Here is a 25,248-nt window from a genome sequence, read left to right on the forward strand (position 1 = left end):
TACTGACCAAGAAGATTAAAGAAAATTTAGTAAGTTGATATTCATAGGTTCATTTATCTAAGCATAACTACCCCAGGTTTTAGGGTCTCACTCTTTCTCTATCAAGGCCATAGTTTGACATCTGAGACTTACTAAGAAGACACATTTCATCTCCTCTACAACTTTCCCATTCTATGTTCAGATCTGAGATTTGATCTTCAGCACAGTCTACCAGAGGAACAATATATAAACAACTCCTTGAAAGCTCCCATAAAGACTCTTTGGTTTTCATAGAAAACAGCTATCATTAGCCTCTCATTTTTATCTTTCTCAGTTTCCAATGGTACTAAAAGCTCAGTTATTATTGTCCCCATAATGACCAATGCAGCAGCTGCTTGTATTCCAGCACCTTACTTACCTATACTCCATTCCAGTTAACCCCAACTCAAGGCATGAGTAATTATGATATCTCTGAATACTAAAAATTATTATCCTCTCACACTTACCATGAGCTTTGGGAAGTCAACTCCAAAATACCTCCTGAAGGATGTGTGCTGTCTAGAACTAGTCTAGGATTTCCTCAAACACAGAGCCTGAGGAAAAGAGCAAGACAAAAGAGGGAAGTGAAACAGAAGGAGGAAGAGTAAATGCAAAAGATGTCTAAGGGAGCTGACAGCATCACCAGAAAAACAGCTTGTGAGTTCAGATGTGAACAGCTAATATGTTCGCAGGGAACATATCCAGAGACACAGCATGAAATCCCCATGTAGTAGTCTGCTTAGGTTGCCAAAAGAAAATACCACTGACTAGATGGCTTCAACAACAGATGTTTATTTTGTCACAGCTCTGAAGGCTGGAAGTCCAAGATCAAGATGTCAGCAGGTTTGACTTCTCCCGAGGCTCTCTCCTTGGCTTGCAGATGGCCACCTTCTCACTGTGTTCCCACATGGCCTCTCCTCTGAGTGTATGCATCCCTAGTGTCTTTTTCTTTCTATAAGGACACCAATCATATGGGATTAAGGCCCCATCTTTGTGACCTCGTTTAGCCTTTGTTACCTCCTTAAAGTCCTTGTCTCCAAATACAGTCACATTGGAGGTTAGAGCTTCATAATATGAATTTGTAGGGGAGGGATTCAATACAGTCTAGAACCTCCACTTCTCAAAACAGTCTATTTTGCATACGTGAGGGGGTAGTGGCAAGGTTGAGAGGACACATCAGAGGAAAGTTCAAGCAATTAAACTATTGAATATTCCTTATGTCCTCTGTCTCTGAGCAATGTCTGCCACATAGGCCTTAACTCCCCACACTTCCAGGCTTATCTGGGCAGACTTTGAAGAGGACAGAAACTTTATGGGTCTATTCAGCAAGTCCTCATTTGTAACAATAATTGTTTTCAATTAATGCTATTTATCAGGCTCCATGGTCTGTAGCAGTAATAAGACTGTAATTAGGAAGAAAGCAAAGAAAGCCTAGAAGAGGAAACTGGTAGAAGGGAACTGGAAGGGTGAAAACATAAAGTATTGAAGATCTAATAGTACATTTTTCTGGATTGGTAAATTTTATCTTTACATCAGATAATATGTTTGACTTTTAATGATTTGGGATATTTGACACTTCATTCTAAATGAAGCCAAACTAGCAATTTGTAATGGAGAACTCATATGACATAGTCTATGCTGATGATAAAAATCTCTGAAATAATGTTTCTGTGGGATATGGGAAAATTAGCTGTTAGATTGCCAATTTGTGCAACCTGGGAAAATTTGGCTACAGAAGAGCTTGTAAAGTGGTAGTCCTTGATGTTGTCCTTCAAAGCTAGGGGTGAAGGGGTGTGAGGAAAGCTCTCATTTTTACAGAGTATTATGTACTTTTCTTGTCCTTTTGCAAAAATTATCTGAACTTACAATTTTAGAGATAGAACAAGTGATTACAGGTTAAAGACTGGATATCCTTAGAAACATGAATAATGACATGCAATAAAGTGAATATAGGTCTTTTTTGTTTTCATTGCAGGTTTTTGGCCCTGGACTCTTATACTTTCAAGGATAGTTATAAGTACTTTGGTCATTTTTAACCAGGATCAGCTGAGACAATGATAGCAGAGCATTACACCAAGTGTGAGGCCTTCTAAGTCCAGGGACTTGTGCAACTGCAAAGGATATGCAATCATGAAGCTGGCCTTGTTTACAACTTCATTTATTGCAAAATAAAGAATAAGAAACAAGTATTTTTACTATTTCACACAGAAATTATGTATTAGTACAAAGAAAGAAAATATATTATTTTAAATAATCAAAGAAAGTAAAAATTATATTATCTGAATATAAACAATTTTTCCCCATATATCAAAATTTAAAGTCAGTATTTAAATTTTAATTCAGAAAATAACATAATTTATTAATATTTTAATAGTATATAATTATTTTCTTCATACATGATTGTAGTTTAGGATCATTTATTTAGTATAACATAAAGTAAAACTGGAATATCTGAGTTGTTCTGATATATTTTTATGATAGATGTAATATAGTATTTCTCATATATCCCACACCCAGCTTTCCCTATTGTTAATATCTTACAATATTATGCTGCATTTGTTAAAATTAGTTAACTGAAAGATGGAATGAAGGAAAATTAGCTCACATTGATACATAAGTATTAACTAAAGCCCATACTCTATTCAGATAGCCTTAGTTTTTACCCAATGTCCTTTTTCTGTTCCAGGATTTTATCCAGGATACCCTGTTAAACATAGTTGCCATGTCTCTTTATGTTCATCTTGACTGTGACAATTTTTCAGACTTTTTTTTTTTTTTGGTTTTGATAACCTTGACGATTTTGAATACTTATCAGATATTTTGAATGATGCCCCTCTATTGCAATTTTTCTGATGTTTTTTCTCATGATTAAACTGGAGTTATGGGTTTGGGGAAGAATATCACAGACATAAAGTGCCATCATCATCATATCATATCTAAGATAGATACTATCAAGATGATTTCCAACTGTTAATGTTGACCTTAATCACTGATGTGCCATAATGTTCTTTAGGCTTCTCCACTGTAAGGTCATTCATCTTTCCTCCCCTTTCCATGTGGTGCTGTTTGAAAGGAAGTCACTATGCACAACCCACGCTTGAGAGGAGAGGAGTCATGTTCCATCTCCTTAAGGCAGAATAATACCTACATAGATTTCTTCTGTCCCTTTCCCCTATTTATCTATTTATGTATTAATAATCTATTCTTCTATTAATCAATTATTTATTTCTGTCAGTATGGCTGACAGAAATCTGACTCACAGTATCTACCATCCATTTACTCTCCTCAATTCCAGCGTGCCTAGGAGCAATATAAAAATCATTAACCCAAACCCCCAAAGGGACAACTTTATCAACAAAATTATAATGTCTGTGTACAGTTACTTGTGCCTTTAGTTTCACAGCCTTTACTCATTTACAAAATTACTTAGGTTGCTACGTTTTCTTCCAATCCCCTTAAGTAAGGCTGCATTATACTTTTGTACTAGGCATATTATTTTATCACAATTTACATCTCATCCTGGGATTCCCCATACCACCTGAAAACAGTGTCGTTGTGTTTTTTAATTGTCATATATTAAAGCTCACTCTTTGCATTTTAAATTCTATGGGCTTTTATAAATTCATAGTTTCATATATTTGCCATAAGAACATAACACAGAATAAATTCACTTTCCATAAAATTTAGTTTTTTATCTTTTCAACCATCTTAACTCTGGCTACAACTGATTGGGTATAATTTCTTTAGTTTTGCCTTCTCTATGCCATATAATTGGTACCATCTAGTATGTAGCTTTTTCAGACTAGCTCTTTCACTTAGCAACATGTACTTAACATGCATCCATGTATTTTCATAACTTGAGAACTCATTTACTTTTATCTCTAAATAATATTTCATTTTAGGGCTAACCATATTTTATTAATTAGTTGATGATTATTTAGATTATATCCACTTTTTGCCTGTTATAAATAATGTTGCTATGGACATTTATGTACAAGTATTTGTGAGGACATACATTTTTATTTCTTATGGATATATAACTAGGAGTAGAATATATAACTGGGTCATATGGTAACTCTATGTTGAACCATTTGAAGAACTGCCAGATGGTTTCCCAAAGTGGCCGCATCATTTTATATTCCACCTATCTACAAACATGAAATATATCTCAAATACTTAGGTTTCTTTGATTTATTTCGTCAGTGTTTTATAGCTTTCTGCATATAGTTCCTATACACATTTTAATTTTATACGATGTGATTTCAAAGTTTTGGTGCAATTTAAATTTTCTTTTTAGTTTCAAATTCTAACATTTTGCTGCTGGTGTATAGGCAATCAATCGAATTTTATATGTTGACCTTTCACTAGGTCAATTTACCACATGCCCTCATTAGTTTCAGAAGCTTTTGTTGATGCTTCTGAGTGTTTTACATAGACAATTATGTCAATTCCAACAAAGATAATTTTATATTTTCATTTCTAAATTTTATGTCTTTTACTTCTTTTTTCTTGTCTTACTTCAGTAGATAAGACTTCCATTGTGACATTGTGTAGGAGTTATAAGAAAGGTATCCTTGCCTTATTACTGATCTTAGGTGAAAAGTGAATATTTTCTCACCATTAAGCCTGTTGATATGGAAGACTGCATTGATTTTTTTTTCCCAGTATTGAACTGGGAATAAACCCCATTTAGTTGTGGAGTAAAATTATTTTTGTATATTTTTGGATGTAATAGGATAATGTTGCCCTTATACAAGGAGTTAGAAAGTGTTCCTTTTGCTTCTATTTACTGGAAGAAATTGTGAAGAATTGGTAGCATTTCTTATTCAAGCATTTGGTAGAATTAACCAGCAAAGCCATATGAGTATGGTGTTAACTGTTATTTTAAGTTCAGGGGTACAAGTGCAGGTTTGTTACATAGGTAAAGTTGTGTCATGACAGTTTGTTGTACAGATTATTTCATCACCCAGGTATTAAGCCTATTACCATTAGTTATTTTTCCTGATCCTTCCCCTCCTCCCACCTTCCGCCTCCCACCAAAAGCCCCAGTGTGTGTTGTTCTCTGTACTCTATGTGTCCATTTGTTCTCATCATTTAGCTCCCACTTATAGGTGAGAACCTGTGGTACTTGGTTTTCTGTTACTATGTTAGTTTGCTAAGGATAATGGCCTCCAGCTCCATCCATGTCCCTGAAAAGGACATGTTCCTGTTCTTTTTTAATGGCTGTATAGTATTCCATGGTGTAAACGTACCATACTTTAAAAACTGAATCAATAATTAACAACTTCCTAAAAGACAAATCACCATAAAGGGCACAAAGGTGAGATAATATGGTGATTTTTCTTTTGGAAAGTTATTAATTATTGATTCATTTTTCTAAGTAGATACAAGCCAATTTATGTTTTCTCATTCTCTTTCTATAAACCTTGGTGGTTTGTATCTTCCAAAGAATAAGTCCATTTCATCTAATATAAAAATTGTGAGAATTCAAGATATGAAATCAACCTAAGTGTCCATCAGTGGATGAATGGAGAAAGAAAAAGTGGTACATTTGGACAATGTAATACTACTCAGACATAAAAATAATGAAACCCTGTAATTTGCTGGCACATGGATGGAACTGGAGGACATTGTGTTAACTGAAATAAGCCAAGCACAGAAAGACAAATATTACATGTTCTCATTCATATGTGAGAGCCAAAAAAAAAAAAAAAAAAAGAACTCATGGAGATAGAAAGTAGAATGATGGTTACCAGAGGCTGGGAAGGGTAGTAGGGCGTGGGGAATATAGAGGGGAAGATTGATGGGCACAAAGATACAGTTAGGTAGAAGGAAGTAAATCTAATGTTTGATAGCATAGTAGGACAACTATAGTTAACAATAGCATATTGTATATTTCAAAATAACTAAAAGAGTAGAATTGGAAAGTTTCTAACACAAAGAAGTGATAAACGCTTGAGGTGATAGATATTTCAATTACCCTGGTTTAATTATTGCATATTATATGATACACATATAATATACATTATATGTGTATCAAAAGATCCCATGCACCCTATAAATAAGTACAACTTTTATGTATCCATAAAAATTAAAAATAGAAAATTTAAAAAAATGAAAAAATGAATAAAAATTAAAATAAAAATTGTGGACATAAGGTTCATGGTATTTTTTGCTATCCTTTTAATATCAATAAGTCAGTAGTTATGACCTCTCTATATTTCTAATATTGGTCATTTGTGCCTTCTATCTTTTTTCTAGGTTACCTTAGCTAGATATTTATTGATTTGTAAAAATATTTTCATAGAGGCAACTTTTGGTTAACTTGATTGTCCCTAGTGTTTTACTGTTTAAAATGGTATGGATTTCTGCTCTAACTTTTATTTCTTTTCTTTGTTTTGGACTTAAATTGACCTTCTTTCTATAGCTTTCTATGTGAAATATAGATAAAATATTACTGATTTAGATATTTACTTATATATGCATTTAGTATTAAAAATTTCTCTCATGCCCCACTTTAACTATATCCCATACATTTTGATAAGTTGTATTTGTATTTTACTCAGTTCAAAATATTTCTAAATTTTGTTGAATCTACTTTTTTGACTTATAGGTTACTTGGATATATGATGTTAACCTTGTAAACATTTGGAGTGTTACTATTTTTTATTTCTAGTTTAACTCTACTGTAATTTGAGATACTTTCTATTATTTCTATTCTTTTTCAGTTTAAATACCTGTTTTATGGTCCAGAACATGGTATATCCTGGTAAATTATTAATATCAGCTTCAGAACTATGTGTATTTTGCTATTGTTACATGGAATATTCTAAAATTGTCAATTAGATTAAATTAATTGATGAGGCTGTTCAATTCATCTATATTCTCAATGATTTTTCTATCTCCTGGATCTATCATCTATTGAAAGAAGAGTATTCACTTTCCAACTCTAATAGGAGACATGACTAATTCTCTTTGAAGTTTTTGCCTTATATATTTTGCTGCTCTGTTATTAGGTTCCTACATATTTGGGACTACTATATTGTCCTGGATAATTCACCCCTTTAACATATATCATATCTATATTATTGCTGATGATTTTCTTGTTTGAAATCTGCTTTGTCTGAAATTCATATAGCTACTTCAGATACTTTTGATTAGTGTTATGATATAAATTTCTTCCTCAGTTTACTTTTAAGCTATTGGAATCCTTATATTAAAGAGTGTTTCTTGTAGACAACATATTTTTGTGTCTCTTTTTCTTTAAATCCATACTGAAAATCTTTATTTAAAACTGGTGTATTTAGATCATTGACATTTAAAGTGATTCTTGATATAGTTGGCTCAATATTCTCCATCTATGTAGCTGTTTTCTCTTTTTTGGCAGTTGTTCTTTCCCCTCCCCCATTTTTCTGCTTTCTCTAGCTTTAATTCAGCATTTTATATAATTCTACTTTATCTCCTCTATTAGCATGTCAATTATACTTCTTTTTAAATGTTACGTTGATTGTTCTAGAATTTTCATATGCATTTTTTAACCAGTAAAGGGTATTTTCAAATGACACTATACAACTTAATGTGTAATGCCCATGTTTATTTATATATGTATATATGTATATGTGTATACCTATATAAAATTCTAATAGTCTACATATACATATACAAATATGTATACATATACAAATTATCTACATATACATATACACATATACACATATATGTGTAGAATATTTTCTGTCATATAGCCATATGTCACATCATACAGACATATGAATACATATATGTATGCATGTTTGAATATGTCTTATATATGTATGTTCATATATACATCTGTATGTATACATATATGTCTTACATATGTATGTTTATATATACATATTTATACATCTCTTACATATGTATGGTTATATATACATATGTATACATATATATGACATATAAATGACATATGTATATATGACAGAAAATTCTAATTCCTCCCATTGCTGATGATATTTCTGTTACTCATTCACTGATTTGTATATTATAATCACCCAACACATTGTTACCATTACTTTAAAAAAGGTTATCTTTTAGATTAAGAAAAATAAACGATTTTATTTAATCATTATTTATTCCTTCTCTGATATTCTTTTCTTTGTAATGGAGATCCAAGTTCCTGATGGATATAATTTTCCTTTTCCCTGAAGAACCTCTTTTAACATTTTTTGCCAACAAGTCTTTTGATGGTGTATTTTCTCAGTTTTTGTTTGTCTGAAAGTCTTTATTTCTTCTTCGCTGTTGAAGAAGGTTAATTTTGCTGGATACAGAATTTCTGTTTGGGAGTTTTTTTCTTCTCTTTTTTTTTTAATATTCATTATTCTCTCTTCCTGCTTGTATGGAATCACCGTACCGTGATTCTCACTGTAACTCCTTGTTCTTTTCTAGGTACAGTGATTATTTTCCCTGTCTAATTTCTTTCAAGATTTTCTTTTTATCTTAGTTTTCTGAAGTTAGACATGTTATCCTTAGGTGTAATATTTTTGGAATTTATCCTGCTTGGTTTTCCCTGAGCTTCTTTAATCTACGGCTTTGTGTATGTCATTAATTTTGAATGCTCTTGACCATTATTACTTCAACTATTTTGTCTGTTTTTGCCTCTCTTTCTTCTCCCCCGGCATTCCAATTACATTTACATTTACCTTTTGTAGTTATTCCAACAGTTCTTGGGTATTCAGGTTTATTCTCCTTTTTGCATTCAGAAGTTTCTATTGATATATCTTCAAGCTCACTGTTTCTTCTCTTGGTTGTGTACAGTGGACTGATTCACTCAGAAAAGTCTTTTTTAATTTTTTTATTATTATTATTTTTTATTTAGAAGGAGTTTCACTCTTGTTGCCCAGGGTGGAGTGCAATGGTGTGATCTAGGCTCACTGCAACCTCCGCCTCCTGGGTTCAAGCGATTCTCCTGCCTCAGCCTCCCAAGTAGCTGGGATTACCGGTGCGTGCCACCACGCCTGGCTAATTTTGCTTTTTTTTTTTTTTTTTCCAGTAAAGACAGGGTTTCACCATGTTGATCAGGCTGGTCTCGAACTCCTGACCTCAAGTGATCCACCTGCCTCAGCCTCCCAAAGTGCTGAGATTATAGGCCTTCGCTACTGCGCCCAGCCCAAAGTCATTCTTAATTCACTGTAATGTTTTTGATTTTAAAAATTTATTTTGAACCTTTTGTATTAAGAATTCTGACTCCATTCTTTTTTTAATGTTTGACTTCTGATAGCTTCTAAGACTTCCTCCTCTTATGTCTTTGGTTCCACATCTGAGCAAGCTAATAAGAAAGCCTGGGTGCTTTCTGCTTTGGTGCTTACAGGAGATCCAAACCACACAACCCTCTGCTTGCACACAGGAACTCTCACCTCAATCTCACTTTCTAACCACAAGCAAAACCCAAAGGCAGTCTCCTTTCCTTTCTCTCATAAACCATTGTGGACCTACTTGGGAGGCCTGCATTCCATTGCCCACAAAGACTTGAATTCTGTAAGTAATAATTTTTTAAGCTCTTTTGGAGTGTGTTTCACATCCTCAGTCTCAACATCTGAATTAAATATTGACTGAGAGTGAATCCTGCGCATTCAGAATGGTTACAAAATGCTCTCTTGGAGTTTGTGTGTCTCTGCTTACATTAACTGTTATTGCATGTTGACTACTTTTCTCTATGAGTTCTTAACTTCTTAATTATTTTTAAAAATCCTCTGATGATTCCAACATCTGTGTCATTCCTGAGACTGTTTCTGCTGCTTACTTTGGCTTTAAGTACTATTTTGTTGGCCTTTTAAAATGTCTTATAATTTTTTGTTTAAAGTCCAACTTGTATCAGTTAACAGAACTGAGGTATATCAGCCTTTAATGTCAGGACTTATATTAATCTGGGTAGGAGTTGGGCTGTGTTTAATGTTTGCTATAGTTTCAGATGCCATAGTCTTTTGTATTCCTGCAGTACTCTTATTTGTGTTTATTTTTTTGACTTTGGGATTCCCTAAATAGTCTTCTTCAGACAGATTCTGCATGTTGTAGTAATTTCAGATATAATCCACTGTTATTAACTGAAGACCTGACCTAATAATGGTCAGGTATGGGGTAGGAAAAGCACATTATAATCTCACGTGAAATCTCATTCTTTTAGCGGGCCTGTGTCTCTGACCTGTGACCTTCACAAGCATTTTTCTCATGATATAGCTTTCCCATCTCTGTGCCATTTATGTAAGACAAGACTGCTAGAAGGTGCTAGCATGAAAAGAACGTGATTTCCAAGCTTAGACAAGGCTCTGGTAAAGTCTTTCTCCTGGTGGGTAGACATTTGTTACAGATAATGCACTGGGCATATTTTGCAATAATTGTTATTTCCGTTCTTGCCAGAGATAGGAGGAAACCATTTTCTTTTCTTCCTCATGGGAACAAGATGAGGTTCTTTAAGGTAACAGTCCCTAAGATAGGAACCCTGGGACTTTCCACTCTAAGGATTACCCACATTCAGGATCCAGAAGTTTTCATAATTACCTCTTAAGTTTTCCTACTAGTTTATGGCCCCAGAGGCTTCTGTTCCAGGTAAGCAGTTCTCTGCAAATCTGAATTTGCCTGTATTTCTAGATTTGAGGGTGACAGTTTGCCCTGTAATATCAGTTCTCTGATGGGTACAAGAAAAGTCATCGAATTTTAAGTTTCTTTAACTATTTCTTATTGTAAGAACGGGAATTGCAAATGCTAAGCTCTTTAAAGGTTTGGGCTAAAACTGGAGGTAATGTTCATATTCTGTTTTTATCAAATTCACTGTTAAATGTATATAATCTATGCTTCATACTTAGACAAAATTGAAACAATAATCAGTGATCACTCACTCATTTTTAGATATTTGGGTTAATTGAGGAAGACTTTCATTTCCTTCTCCTGTATTCTCCTTGTACGATGGAACAGGAGATAAACAGTGAAAGGCCAAGGGAATGTCTGGAGTTAGGACTTCAGGTGATTCACAACTTGGGGGCCACTCACCCCACACTGCCCAGCCCAGATTTCTTCCTTCGATAAGAAGTAATATTGTTTCTTACAAATAAAATGAACCCAACTGTGGTCCAGGAGTCAGCATCTTCCACATGGTATTCAGATCTTAGAAAAATAAAAATAAAAATAAAGGAAAAAATACAACCCCATGAAATAAGACAGTTATAGCTGATGCTTTTTCTTTTTCATCATCCTTGTCTCTGTTTTCCTTTTCTTATCCCTCTTCTTCATGTAAGTCTTTCCTTATAACCCAATATAATTAGACAGAAACATAATAGTAACATATTACCAAGAGTGCAATTATTTCTACTTTAAAGTATAAAACTGGTCAAATAAAATTGATAATATTAATCTCAGTTAAGATAGCTATTTCAATACAGACAGATGAAAAAAGGACTCATTATTCATCACTTTAGTAAGTTTCACACACCACCTGTTCTAACCAGAAAAGAGTATTCTCTCGAGTAAAATTGTTCCTCATTCTTTCAAAAATTTAAAGTGCTTTGTCTATAATGCTTTGGTATCCTAATTTCCCTTTATCTGGATTACATAGCCCATTGCATTCAAGCATAGTAAAAGAAAATGCTAAAATTTTACCTCGAATATTAAAGCACAAGGACTTCTGTGAATGATGAGAGATTTCTTGAGTGTCATTGGTCAACACTCATTCCAACATATTGACAGAATGAAAATACTAACACCTAACTCCCTAGTAAAATATGTACTTTCAGTACAGAAAATAAATAACCCTGTTTTCTACTTGAGAAAAAGTAGGTAAAATATTAAAGTAGAAAAATATGGCATTAGAGAGAGAAGTACCTGAATTTGAATCTCGCACTCGCTACGCAGCTTCAATGAGTTATACAACCTCTCTAATCCTTGGTTTCCTTAACCTTAAAATGGACACACTAATATTTAACTGGAAGAATTGTCAAAATGTTTAATTTGGTTCATCGAAATAAATAATGCAGAATGATAGATATTCAATGTGATAACTATAATTATTGTTAATGTGTAAAAGTTTTCCTCACAGAGATATATTTCATTAAAAACCATTACAACTTGCATTTGAAATGAATAGAGAAAGATCTGCTACTCTACTTCTACTCATACCTCCAGATAGCATGATGCTTCTTCCTGAAATAAAAATAAGAGGAGGAGGGGCCGGGCGCAGTGGCTCACGACTGTAATCCCAGCACCTTGGGAGGCCGAGGCAGGCGGATCACGAGGTCAGGAGATCAGGACCATCCTAGCTAACACGGTGAAACCCCGTCTCTACTGAAAATACAAAAAAATTAGCCGGGCGTGGTGTTGGGCGCCTGTAGTCCCAGCTACTAGGGAGGTTGAGGCAAGAGAATGGCGTGAACCCGGGAGGCGAAGCTTGCAGTGAGCCGAGATGGCGCCGCTGCACTGCAGCCTGGGAGGCAGAGCGAGACTCCCTCTCAAAAAGATAAAATAAAATAGAGGAGGAGGAAAGGGAAGAAGAGGAGGAGAAAGAAAGGCGGAGGCAGAGATGGCTCCACTCCTGAATATGTTTTACGTAGTGTGGTATTTAAGCACTTCATCTTGACCAAATTTGATAACAAAGTTTCTTTCCAGGTTCCTTGGGACTCTATTTTAGTGTTTGTTTCCACTCTAGATTAGACCTTTCCAAATACTCTCAGAAACTTTATGTCTACCAATCAAATTCTGCTGTCTGGAAGGACTGCCAGCAGTCTTTTATACCTCTCTATATTGCCATTACGGAAATACTGGTGTTTGGGGTCATATTTCTAACTACGGAATTGAGAGTTACAGATAGCATAAGGAGTAGTATAAGGATATTGCAACAAGGATTTTTAAAGTTTCCCTGAGTAAGGGATCTCAAGCCTTATACGGAAGAAATATATCATATTTGTATGTGTGTTAGTGTGTGTGTGTGTGTGTGTGTGTGTATGTGTGTGTGTCTCATCCAGCTTGTGACCCTGTGAGCCCTGTACAGAAAAGGGTAGAGATGCTGGGCAGGCTGAGAACATAGACATTGCCACATTTAATAATGCAAGAGGGTATTCCTTTAGTTGAATACTTCTTTTCAGAAATTCACACAAAATCAGATATAAAGAAATTCAACAGAAAAGAAAAATCAGTCTAGGCACGGTGGCTCACTCCTGTAATCCAAGCATTTTGGGAGACCGAGGCAGGAGGATGGCTTGAGCTCAGGAGTTCGAGACCACCGGGCCAACATGGCAAAACTCTGTATCTACAAAATATACAAAAATTAGGTGGGTGTGGTGGTGCATGCCTATAGTTAAGCTACTTGGAGACTGAGGCAGAAGGATCGCTTGAACCCAGGAAGCTGAGGCTACAGTGAGCCGCGAATACACTACTGCTCTCCAGCCTGGGTGACAAAGTGAGACTCTGTTTCAAAAAAAAAAAAAAAAAAAAAAATCTAAGCATGGTGGTGCATGCCTGTAGTCCCAGCTACCTGGGAGGCTGAGGTGGGAGGATGGCTTCAACCTGAGAGGTGAAGTTTGCAGTGAGCTGAGATGGTGGCATTGCACTCTAGATTGGGTGACAGAGCGAGACTTTGTCTCCAAGAAAAAAGAAAAAAAATCACTTTTCTAGTTTATTTCATAAATTGTCAAGAATTTGTTAAATTTTTTCAAAAGAGTTTTAAAATGTGTTATTCCAAAGAAACCCATAAAACATTGAGAAAGGAAGAAAAACAACAGTGTTTCTTCATACCAACACATAGCAAATACTGAATGAACAACTCAATTCCATCAGCTTTCAAACCCAAGGTTTTTGGTTCTTGTTTGTGATGGTGCTGGTAGTGGCGATATATATGTAAGTGTGTATATTTTAAGTTATAAAGGATTTTGAAATTCTTGTACCTTAGTTATTGAAACTGCAGTCATTTAATATGGAGTTTCACCAGTTTATGTGTGAAAGACTAATGAGAGGGTTAAAAGAATTCACAATTTCCCAAAAGAAAAAAGAAATAATGAAATAAATCCACTATTAGAGTCTAAATGTTAATGCAGCCTCATTTAAGTAACAAAGAAATTATAACTTTCCAAATAATAAAAAGGCTTAAAGCAGCTTAAAAATAACTCTGAGTGAACACAGGACAACTGAAAAACAAACTGGAAGAATGGAAGCTCAGTTCCTACCTTACCACTGAGGAATTGTAAGTCATCATTCCTGTATACATTTCTCCAGTGGCTCCACGGAACTTAAAAATGCCCTCCAAATTGCCTTCAGTTTTCACAGGTCACCTAAAAGAAACATCATTTTCCTTTCTTAGCAAACATGATAAAGACCCTGAGGAGATGTAAACAATCTATTGATGAGGACAAGAATGGCTTTTAATTTGCCATAGGTGATTTGAGCCAGAAGCTACTGGCGCACCAAATCTGTGAAGCTGACATCTATAGGTCAAAAATAAAAGCAAAAGAGCAAATAAAACAATCCATGAGCAAACACATTTTAAAAAAATTAAATTGTATAGTTCCAGTTGACAGAAATTTTCCAACGAAATAGTACCATCTTTTGGTCCACTGTAAGATGCAAAAAAAAAAAAAAAAATAAGCATTTGAAAAGATTATTCTGCATCAGAGAATTTTTTCTCTCTGCTATGAATGTTAGGAAGAGTTGGGTATACATCTTTGTGTGGACATATGTTTTCATTTATTTGGGATAGTTTCTCTGGTGACTTATTTTGTGACCTTGCCAAACATTCGGGTATTTTCCAGTTTCCCTTCTATTTTTTGATGTATTGTTCAATTCCATTACATTCATATAACATACTTTGTATTACTTCCATTTGTAACATTTTGCAGGCTTGTTTTGTGGTACAGAAGATGGTCTATCTCTTTGATTGCTCCATGTACACTTGGAACAACTCTCTTTTCTGCTTATTTGATAGACTTCTTTATAAATATCAATCCGAACAATTTGGTTGATACTGATGTTCAAGGCTTCTATATCCTTAGAGATTTTCTATTTACTTTTTCTATCTTACCAATTACTGCAAAAGGAGTACTATATGTATCTGTAGGTTTGTCCATTTTTCCTTTTAGTTCTATCAGTCTTTAAAGTTCTATCAGTACTTTAACATTTTGTGATTGGTTCCATACATATTTGATATTTTTATGTCTTCTTCAGATAGACCCTTTATCACTATAAAATTAAAATTTTTCTTTATCCATTTTTTTTTAGACAGAGTCTTGCTTTTTCTCTGTCACTCAGGCTGAAGTTCAATGGCAAGATCTTGGCTCACTGCAAATTCTACCTCTGGGATTCAAGTGATTCCATGCCTCAGTCTCCCAAGTGGCTGGGGCTACAGACATGGGCCACCATACCCAGCTAATTTTTGTATTTTCAGTAGAGATAGAATTTCACTATGTTGGTCAGGCTGGTCTTGAACTCCTGGGCTCAGGTGATCCACCTGCTTCAGACTCCCAAAGTGCTGGGATTACAGGCATGAGTCACTGTGCCTGGCCATCTCTTTATCCCTTGTGAAAGTCATTTTGAAATATGCTTTGTGGGATATTAATATAGTCTTCCAGCTCTCTTTTCATTAGTATTTGCATATGTTATTTTTAATTTTTAAACTTTCTATATTTTTATGCTAAAAGGGGATTGTTCTATAGACAGAATACTTTGGGTCTTGCTTTTTTTTAAAAGCCAATATAATAATCTCTGCATTTTAATTGGAATATTTAGACCATATAAATTCAAGGTAAAGTGATAATGTATGTGGTTGGCCAAATAATGCCATACCCAAAGACATCCACAGCCTAATCCACAGGATCTGAGAATGTACATGGCAAAGGGGATTAGATTATGTTGCAGATGGAATTGAAGTTAATAATGAGTTGACCTGAAAATATGGAGATTATCTTATTTAGTTAAATACAGGGTCCTTAATACTGGAATAGGGAAGTGGAAGCGAGAGACTGTGGCATAAAAAGGTCTTGGCCCAATTTTGATATACAAAAGTGGTCAATAAGCAAGGAATATGGGCAACCTCTATGAACTGAAAAAGGAAAAGTTATTTGGATTCTCTCACAAAAGAAAACCAGTCCTACTGATACCTTCATTTTAGTTCATTGAGACCCATTTCAGAAATCCAGTGCTGGGAAGTAATATAGAATAGTGGAGGTAAAGTTACAAAGATGAAATTTTTCATCTCATCCATTGGCATTCGTGTGTATATATAAATATGTAAACACATAGTATATATATATACACACACAGAGAAACACAAAACCCACATATATTCACTTAAATCAATTAAAATTCAGTCAAATTTTTAGCACCTTCAATGTGTAATTTAGCAGCTACAGTGGCATCTATCCCTAAATAGTTTTTATTTATGGGGTATGATATGTAATAACTGAAGTGGTGATAATACAGAGCACTATGATATTTGACAAAAGTAAAGTGCAAATTGAATCCAAATGCTAAATAAGGAATAAAATTAGTAATCAAGTGTAACAAATCATGACTGCAGAGTCTTTAATGAAAAGTTTACATATGAAATGGATATTGCGAAGAGCTCTTAAATGCCTTTACTAAGATGTTTAGACTTTAGTCAAGAGTTAGTGGGGAAGATGAAAATGTTTTCTCTTGTCTTTTCTTTATTTGCTTTTTTTATTTTCTTTTAAGTGGTGAAATCACCTAAACCAGAATCCTCTTTTAGGAAGATCATATTGGTGGTAGTAAAAAAATGGAAATGGCAAGATCATAAGAGAAGAGTGTCTAGGTTAAAAATTAATGGAATAATTCATCCATGAAAAATAAAAGAATAAACTCCATAGTGGAGGGATATTAAAAGGAAACACTTATGAATACTACGGAAGTAGAACGAACAGAATTTGAAGACAGAAAAACCATAAAATAGTTTTTATATAAATTATTTAAATTATATATAAAGTATAAATTGGATCTCCTGGGTTTTGTACTCAATGGTTAAACTCTTTGTAATTCCATGTATGAACTATTATTTACTTTGCTAGTATTTATCCCTTACTGCCAGCCTCTTAATAATTCGAATAATATTATTATGTCCACCAGATAGAAAGAGAAAGGGTAGTAAAATGTAATCCAATTAGTTGTCTTTCCTACTTACCAGTAATATTCTGGGGGAAAAAAACCAGTTATTACGGTATAAGCTTATACATTTTTACTTTGTATACTCTCAATATACAATTAAGAGATGAATATAAGTAAAAAGGCCTACTGTATTTGATCTTTGGCTGACTTCACAACCAATAATTGTTTTTTCACCTGAACTTCACATTTAAAACTATCAAGCATGAGAACTTAGAGAATGCGCAGTTGCTCACTCCAGGTACTTGTAACAGTAGAATATTTATATATGTAAAAATGTGAAACTATTATTTATAAACTATCCCTTTTGTATATATAAGTCTCATCTGGTAATTATGCCCCAAACTCAGAAGAAAGTGTAATGACAGGCATATAAATATATATTTATTTTTTATGTCATATTCATTTTCACAAGGTAATTTTATTTGATAAATCAATTAAGCCTAGTTAATAAATACTATAGAAAATGAATATAATTTTTATTTCTCTTAATGGATTATTTGTGGCAAAAATAATATAATTTTGTTTGAAAAACAGTTATTTATAGGTATAATATATAGAGGAAATTGGTTGGAAATAAAGCAATTATTTGCTATGAAACTTTTTAGATGTCACCCCTACCTAACTTGTAGAATTCTTGGTCTTTTGGAATGTATAGCACAGAGACCTTTATGAAAGATAATTCCATTACCTCTCTGTTTCAGATGTATTGTTTCAGGACAGGCAAGCCCCAAAATTGGAGTTTAGCCCAAAAGAATTCTTGGGTTCACCCAGGAAAGAATTCAAGGGCAAGCTGCTGGCAGTGTTAGACAGCAATCTTTTTTTGAATGATACTGCTCTTCGCAGAGCAGGGCTAACTCATAGGCAGTGCACCCAGATTTGCTAATGTATGGGCTCTTGGCAGCTGTACTTAAACTCCTGTAAATCCACTTTCGATTATGTGCAAATTAATGGGTGGGTCAATGCAAATTGAGGAGCAGGTTACTTAAAACTTTCTAAGAAAGGGGCAGTAATTTCTGAGTTGTTGCTTTGCAAAATGGTAGTAACTTTTGGGCCATTGCCATGGCATTTGTAATTTGTCATGGCACTGGTGGACTGGTGGGTGTGTCTTATGCCAATGAGCAATGAGGGCAGCTAGAGATCATTTTCATTGCCATCTGCTTGTTATTGTCAGTTTCTTCACTTTATCCTGGCTGGACAAGATTTTGTTTTGGTCATTGGGGTTGTGAGCAGAATAAAAAGTCCTGCCAGTCTCTCACCTCATACAACTGAGTTCATAAGTTGTTCCTTCATGGTTTTTTTTTTTTTTTTTTTTTTTTTTTGAGATAGAGTTTTGCTTTTGTTGCCCAGGCTAAAGTGCAATGGCGTGATCTCAGCTCACCGCAACCTCTGCCTCCTGGGTTCAAGGTATTCTCCTGCCTCAGCCTCCCAAGTAGCTGGGATTACAGGCATGTGCCACCATGCCCAGCTAATTTTGCATTTTTAGTAGAGATGGGGTTTCTCCATGTTGGTCAGGGTGGTCTTGATCTCCTGTCCTCAGGTGATCCGCGCACCTCAGCCTCCCAAAGTGCTGGGATTACAGGTGTGAGCCACCATGACTGGCCCCTTCACAGATTTTAATCATTGCCTCACAAACCACCACTCATTAAATTAAAGGTCTTTACTACTTCAGTAAGTACATATTTGCACTTAGCAAAGGGAGATATAAAATAGTCCAGTGAAAACAAGAAATTCAGCTGAGAATCTAAATGTGTTTCTTATTACACATAACAAGATCTTACTCTTAAAATCTTAAAAAATTTTTAAATTATATATACTTGGGACAGGGAGGAAGGAGCTCTCTGTGTTCAAAAGCTTGGATTCAAATATCAACAGATGTAGGCAAGTAGGTAATTCTTAGATGACAAAATAAGAATGTGTATTGTTATGAAAGCTGGCTTTTCTGCTCCAAGAACAATAAAGTTGGCTGGTTGGCAAGATAAGAGACAGCTGGGAACTGAAGATTAAGTGTGTAAGATTATTATATTTTAAAATTTGAGAAATGACCTCAGCACTACTTTCTCCTACCACTTCTATCTGCAGCAAAACTGTTCATAACATTATGTTCCAGGAAAGTATAGGAAACAGATCTACCAACATTGCACAAGATGAAAACTCATAAATTAAAAAAAAAAAATATCCTTTCCAATAGCATGTAGAAACAAGGTTAAAAGTTAGAGCTATAGTTCAGGCAGCTATGCTGGTAAAGTCCCTAAGACTTATTAACCACATTATTAGTAAATTTGCAAAATAAAGAAATGACTTACAATTGATTACTACATAGGCAAAATAACTGAAATTGTGGGAAAAAACCGAAAATCACTTCTCAGCTATTTCTGTAATGTATGTCAATAGCAAAACCCAGAATTTTCAAACCTTATTTTCTAAAGAGAAAATTAGAAAAAGAGCTGCAAGCTGCACATTTATTATTAAGGGGACTGATTCAAAATCAGTCAAAATGTAAAGATGAAGTTTTTCACCATTGAAAATTATTTCCAGATTGTGTTTCTGTATGTGGATTTTTTGGCTACAGCAAGATAATAAACACTTTAGGAACAAAAACAGAGCTGTAATATCACCACCACTCATGATCCAGGACTTCAAATAATGGTGAAAAATAGAACAATAATTATTGCCCCTCGACCCTCCTAAAAACACACACAGTCTTCTGCTTGGGGAAGAAAGGAGAAAGAAGAGAAAGAAATCACAGAAACAGCCAAAGGGAAAAACAAAATAGGAAAAGGTGCAAAACAAGAAAGCAGGAGAGTGAAGCTGAGTTTTATGGCTCCTTCTGTTCCCTGGTTGCATGCACCTGTATCTCCCCTGGTCTGAAGAGTTCTAAAGATGATGTATAAAGGAGCAATGCAACAATAGCAGATAATAATTTGGGTAATTAATAGGTCTGTAACAACTCTCATTTTCATTATCATTACATTACCTGTTACATTCACTCTTCCCAACTTGGAGTGAAAAATGCAGATGGAAAGTTCCTTTGAGAAAGCACATTGTTTTATTGCTTAATGTTTCAAAAGGAAGATGTATAATGAATTGAGCATAACACATAATTAAAACTTGTTTACTGTATTTAGCATCGAAAAGTTCATAACCAGATGGAAACATCTGACGAAAACTAGGAGTGTCTCTTACGAAGCACGTGCCATAACATATCTAGGACCTAAATTTATGAATCCTGGGCATAAGCACTTTTAAATAGAAATGCTGATAGATACTTGACTATAGTGTCAAGAAAATCCTTGCTCTAATGAAAATGTTCAAATGTTTCAATAGGCTAAAGCTTGACAAAAATAAAGGATAGAGAATTTTGCAGCCCCTGCTGTTTTTTTTTTCTCTTCTTTCTCTTTCTTTTTCTTTCTTTCTCTCTCTCTTCCTTCCTTCCTTCCTCCTTTCTTCTTCGATTCTTCCTTCCTTTTTCTCTTTCTTTTCTTTCTTTCTTTCTCTTTCTCTCTCTTTCTTTCCTTTCTCTCTCTCTTCTTTCTCTTTCTTTCTTCCTTTCTTTCTGTCTGTCTGTCTTTCTTTCTTTCTCTCTCTCTCCCTTTCTTTTTCTTTCTTTCTTTCTTTCTTTCTTTTTCTCTTTCTTTCCTTCCTTCCTTCCTTCCTTCCTTCCTTCCTTCCTTCCTTCCTTCCTTCCTTCTCTCTCTCTCTCTTTCTTTCTTTCTTTCTTTCTTTCTTTCTTTCTTTCTTTCTTTCTTTCTTTCTTTCTTTCTTTCTTTCTTTCTTTCTTTCTTTTTCTTTCTTTCTTTCTTTTTCTTTTCCATTAGAAAAAGAAGGAGAAACTGTGCTATCCAGGCACAGGGAACACATTTCTGGAAGCTGTTTACGAACAACACACCAGCAAAAGAACCAATACATTCTAGTTACATTGTAAAATATTAGAGGCTTATATTTTATTCAACTATTATTCAATATAAAATATTGTTCACAGTCAAAAGAAAAGTCATCCTTAAGCCTTTTATTAGAAGTTTTCATAATGTTATTTAGATAGACTCCCAGCATGCCTGTTTAAGATTGCCTCACAAAGCAGAGGCAAAAGTCTAGGCTGTCTTGGAAACATGGTTAAAAGTAATTTAGGTTTTATTCCAATAAGATACACTTCATAGAAATGGACTTCTGAGTTTCGACTATATGTTTATAAAACCTAAACATAAGAATAATTCCATCCCTTTCATCCACCTCACATTTATAAGAAAAAGTAGCAAATATTTCTAATGACTTGGTGTTTGGGATGAGTGTACAATGGACCCTTTCATTATGAATATGACATTTGAGTAAGTTTGTAGATATGACATTTCAGCAAGTTTGTTGTATGTAAAGACATTCTTTAAAAGAGGTTCAGAATCAGGTTATTTGTTTTCTTGCTATTGAATTGTTTCTTAATTCTTAAAATATTAATAAGATGCGAGCAAATGGTTTAAATTTCAGAAATCGAAATATCCTTGAAGGTCACTGTATTAGTCTGTTCTCACACTGCTGATAAAGATATACCAGAGAGTGGGCAATTTACAAAAGAAAGGGGTTTAATTGGACTCAGAGTGCCACGTGGCTGGGGAAGCCTCACAATCCTGGTGGAAGGCAAGGAAGAGCAATTCATATCTTATGTGGATGGCAACAGGCAAAGCGAGAGAGCTTGAGCAGGGAAACTCCTCTTTTTAAAAAATCAGATCTCATGAGACTTATTCACTGTGAAGAGAACGAGGCAGGAAAGACCAGACCCCATAATTCAATCATCTCCCACCAGGCTCCTCTCACAACATGTGGAAATGGGTGCAGCACACCAACATGGCACAAGTATACATATGTAACAAACCTGCACGTTATGCACATGTACCCTACAACTTAAAGTATAATAATAATAAATTAATTAATTAATTAAAAAAAATTCAAGATGAGACCCCCATCTCAAAAAAAATGAGGTTCAGAACATTTGCATTGCAATGTATCTACTTAAAAATACCTTTGTATCCTCATTAAAATCTTAAGACTCCATCCCTCCAAAACACACACACACACACACACACACACAGACACACACACAACTAACTTTTGATAGTGTTAACAATGGGGGAAAAAAAGGACAGATAATACCTCATCCTTTATTTCATTTTATGGTAGGAACAATACAGAGATACAAAACCATTCGTGAAAACTTCCTTGTTGTCGGGTGTTAATTGAACAAGTTAAATTGTGTTGACTGTGGCCTTTAATCACATTCTCCTGAGTTCCAACTATGTGTAATTCCTACTCAGCACGCCTACTGGGATGTGTAAAGGGCATATCAAACTTGAACATGCCTCAAACAGAATTCTTGATACATTCTACCTGTCCAGAGCTACTTTTCTTTGATTCCCCACCACATTTTCAGTTCATGATACCTTTATCAACACTTTCTCAGACCAAAAATGTAGCAGTTAGCTTTGACTCTTTTCTTCTCTACCATCTTCATGCTGCCAGCACCCCCTCTCCCATATAGTTAGTTTACTGGATTGTATTCTTCTACCTCCCTTATCATTGTTTGTATGAATTACTACATTTGTCTCCTAAATGAACTCGTTTTCATTCAGAACCTGTTAAAACTTATTCCTCAAAGGCCAGCCAAAGGGATCTATTTGGAACATACATGTATACGTTCTAAGCCACTGCCACTTTCCTGATCTAATTTGTCTCACATTTTGCTCTGTTCACTGACTTTCAAACAAACTAGTATTCTTTCTATTCCAACAGAAGCCAAACTCCGTCTTCTCTGAGTATTTGTATATTTCTTCTTTGCATAAATGCCTAAATTTATATTTTTCATTCAGGTATTGTAATAGTCTGTTCCCACACTGCTAATAAAGACATATCCAAGGCTGGGTAATTTATAAAGGAAAGAAGTTTAATTGACTCAAAATTCCACATTGCTGGGGAGGCCCCACAATTATGGTTGAAGGCGAATGAGAAGCAAAGTCACCTCTTACGTGGCAGCAGGCAAGAGAGCTTGTGCAGGGAAACTCCCAATTATAAAACCATCAGATCTCATGAGATTTATTTACTGCCACAAGAACAGTGTGGAGAAGCCACCCCCGTGATTCAATTTTCTCCACCTGGCCTCACCCTTGACATGTGGGGATTATTACAATTCAAGGTGAAATGTGGGTGGGGACACAGCCAAACTATATCAGGTATCAAGTCAAACTTCATTTTCTCTTGAAAGATCCCCCTACTGACTCTCAGCTTTGTCAGTATCCAGTATATCACTATTTCTTCTCAGTAATTGAATATAACTATCTGATGTTAGAATACCATATTTATCTATTCTAATATTAATTGGATGTTATGTTTATTTGATTTACTTATGGTCCATCTTTCTCTCCATTTGAATGTTAGTTCTGTGAGAGCAACGAACTCATTTGTTCTGTTCACTGTATAGCCAAGATCAGACACTGAGTAAATATTCAAAATTTATTCTTCAAAAGAGTCAGCAAATTTCTGGGATCACCACCGTCATGTACTCATAAAGACAAAGCTCATGACCACAGTACTCAAATAAGCATTGTCACTCTGCCCATGACCTGTGATAAACTTTAATGGCAGGTGTCCATAAGATTAAATGGCAGGTTCATTGTTTCCAGTCAAATACATGCAGCATTTACTTTTGTCTAAAATATTCTATTATTTTTTGTTGTGCTTTTTCAAAATTTTATATTTTAGGAAATAAGTGACTCTTTGTTGAAGGATGACTAGGACAAACTTAATGTCTTCAGCTGGACCATGTTTTAGACAGGCTTCTTCCTGTTCTAGCTAGACCCCTGGCCTCTCTTTCCTTAGAGCATTTGCTTTAGAAAACTTTCAATGGAAAATCCTTTTTCTGCCCTTTGAGATGTAAATTTTTTAAAAAGCCTCTTATCCAGGACTATCTTTTTCAAAGAACTGGGAGCCATCCCTTTGAAATGTGATTATCAAGAATGATAGTGCCCCTATCTTCCAGTGTCTGTGAAAGCTGACTAGAGCGAGCCTTGCTCCAATTTGTGAAACAACTTCCTGTCTAGAGGGAGACTTGCTCCAATTTGTAAAACTACATCCTGTCTGAAGTTTACACAAATGGCCTGAAATATCCTCCTTCACCTCAGCTACTAATAATCCTGCTGTTAGTTTCAGCTGAATTGAGTTCAGACTCAGTTCTGGCTTCGCTCCCCTTTGACAATAGTGCTCAATAAACTCTTCCTTGCCTCTTTACCTTTCTCCAGAGCCATTTTTGCTTCAGCAGGTTGAATTAACTAATAGTAAAATGCAGGGATCTTAAGTGGCATTTCAAAAAGTTTCAACAAATGTGTAAGTCCATGCAATCCCTATCCCTCTCTAGTTGTATAATATTCTCATCATCCCAGGAAGTTCCTTCTCATGTGCTTCCTCCCATAATCCAACTTCACAGAAACAACTGCTGATTTATTTCCACCATTATGACTAATTCGACGTATTCCAGAAATGCATATGCAGGGATTTATACAGTATGTGTGTACTCTTTTCTTTCTGGGTTATTTTACACAGCTTGATATTTTTGAGATTTATTCATGCTGCTATTTATACCAATAGTTCATGCCTTTGTATTAGTGAGTAGTATGCCATGGTGTGACTGTGTCTGTTGGTTGATAGATAGCTGTGGTTTCTCCAGTTGGGGGTTATTACGCATGAAGCTGCTGGAAACATTCCTATATAAGGCTTTTGTTTTGTAAACTTACATTTTTATTTTTGGGAGATGAATCCTTAGGAATAGAATTGGGTCATAAGAGAAAATGTAAGTTAAGCTGTGAAGAAACTGCCTAAGAGTTTCCCAAATTGCATTGCTTTACTTTTTCATCAACAAAGTATGAGTTCTGGCTGTTTCACATCCTTTCCAACATCTAATGTCAGACTTTTTAACTGGAATCATTTTAGTAAGTGTGCTTAGTGGTTCAGTGTAGTTTTAATTTGCCTTTCTCCGATAATTAATGTTAAGCACTCTTCTGTGTGCTTATTGACCATTTGGATAACTTCTTTTGTAAAATATCTACTTATTTTTTTCCCATA

At 34.8% G+C, this 25,248-nt stretch overlaps 1 long non-coding RNA gene across 3 annotated transcripts in view; it reads right to left on the reverse strand.

The window, feature by feature from the left end:
* Positions 1–302: 302 nt before the first annotated feature.
* LOC105475461 (uncharacterized) overlaps positions 303–25,248 on the reverse strand; it is a 143,351-nt gene continuing 118,405 nt past the window's right edge. For 2 of the 3 annotated variants that reach the window (XR_011621656.1, XR_011621655.1), the window contains exons 4-6: positions 14,205–14,309; positions 12,166–12,330; positions 303–970 (exon numbers count right to left, since the gene is read on the reverse strand). This is a non-coding gene — a long non-coding RNA (uncharacterized lncRNA). The remainder of the gene's footprint in view (positions 971–12,165; positions 12,331–14,204; positions 14,310–25,248) is intronic. The other variant, XR_011621657.1, reaches the window with a different exon arrangement.

Source organism: Macaca nemestrina, chromosome 4, assembly GCF_043159975.1.
Source record: "Macaca nemestrina isolate mMacNem1 chromosome 4, mMacNem.hap1, whole genome shotgun sequence".
Lineage (NCBI taxonomy): Eukaryota > Metazoa > Chordata > Mammalia > Primates > Cercopithecidae > Macaca > Macaca nemestrina.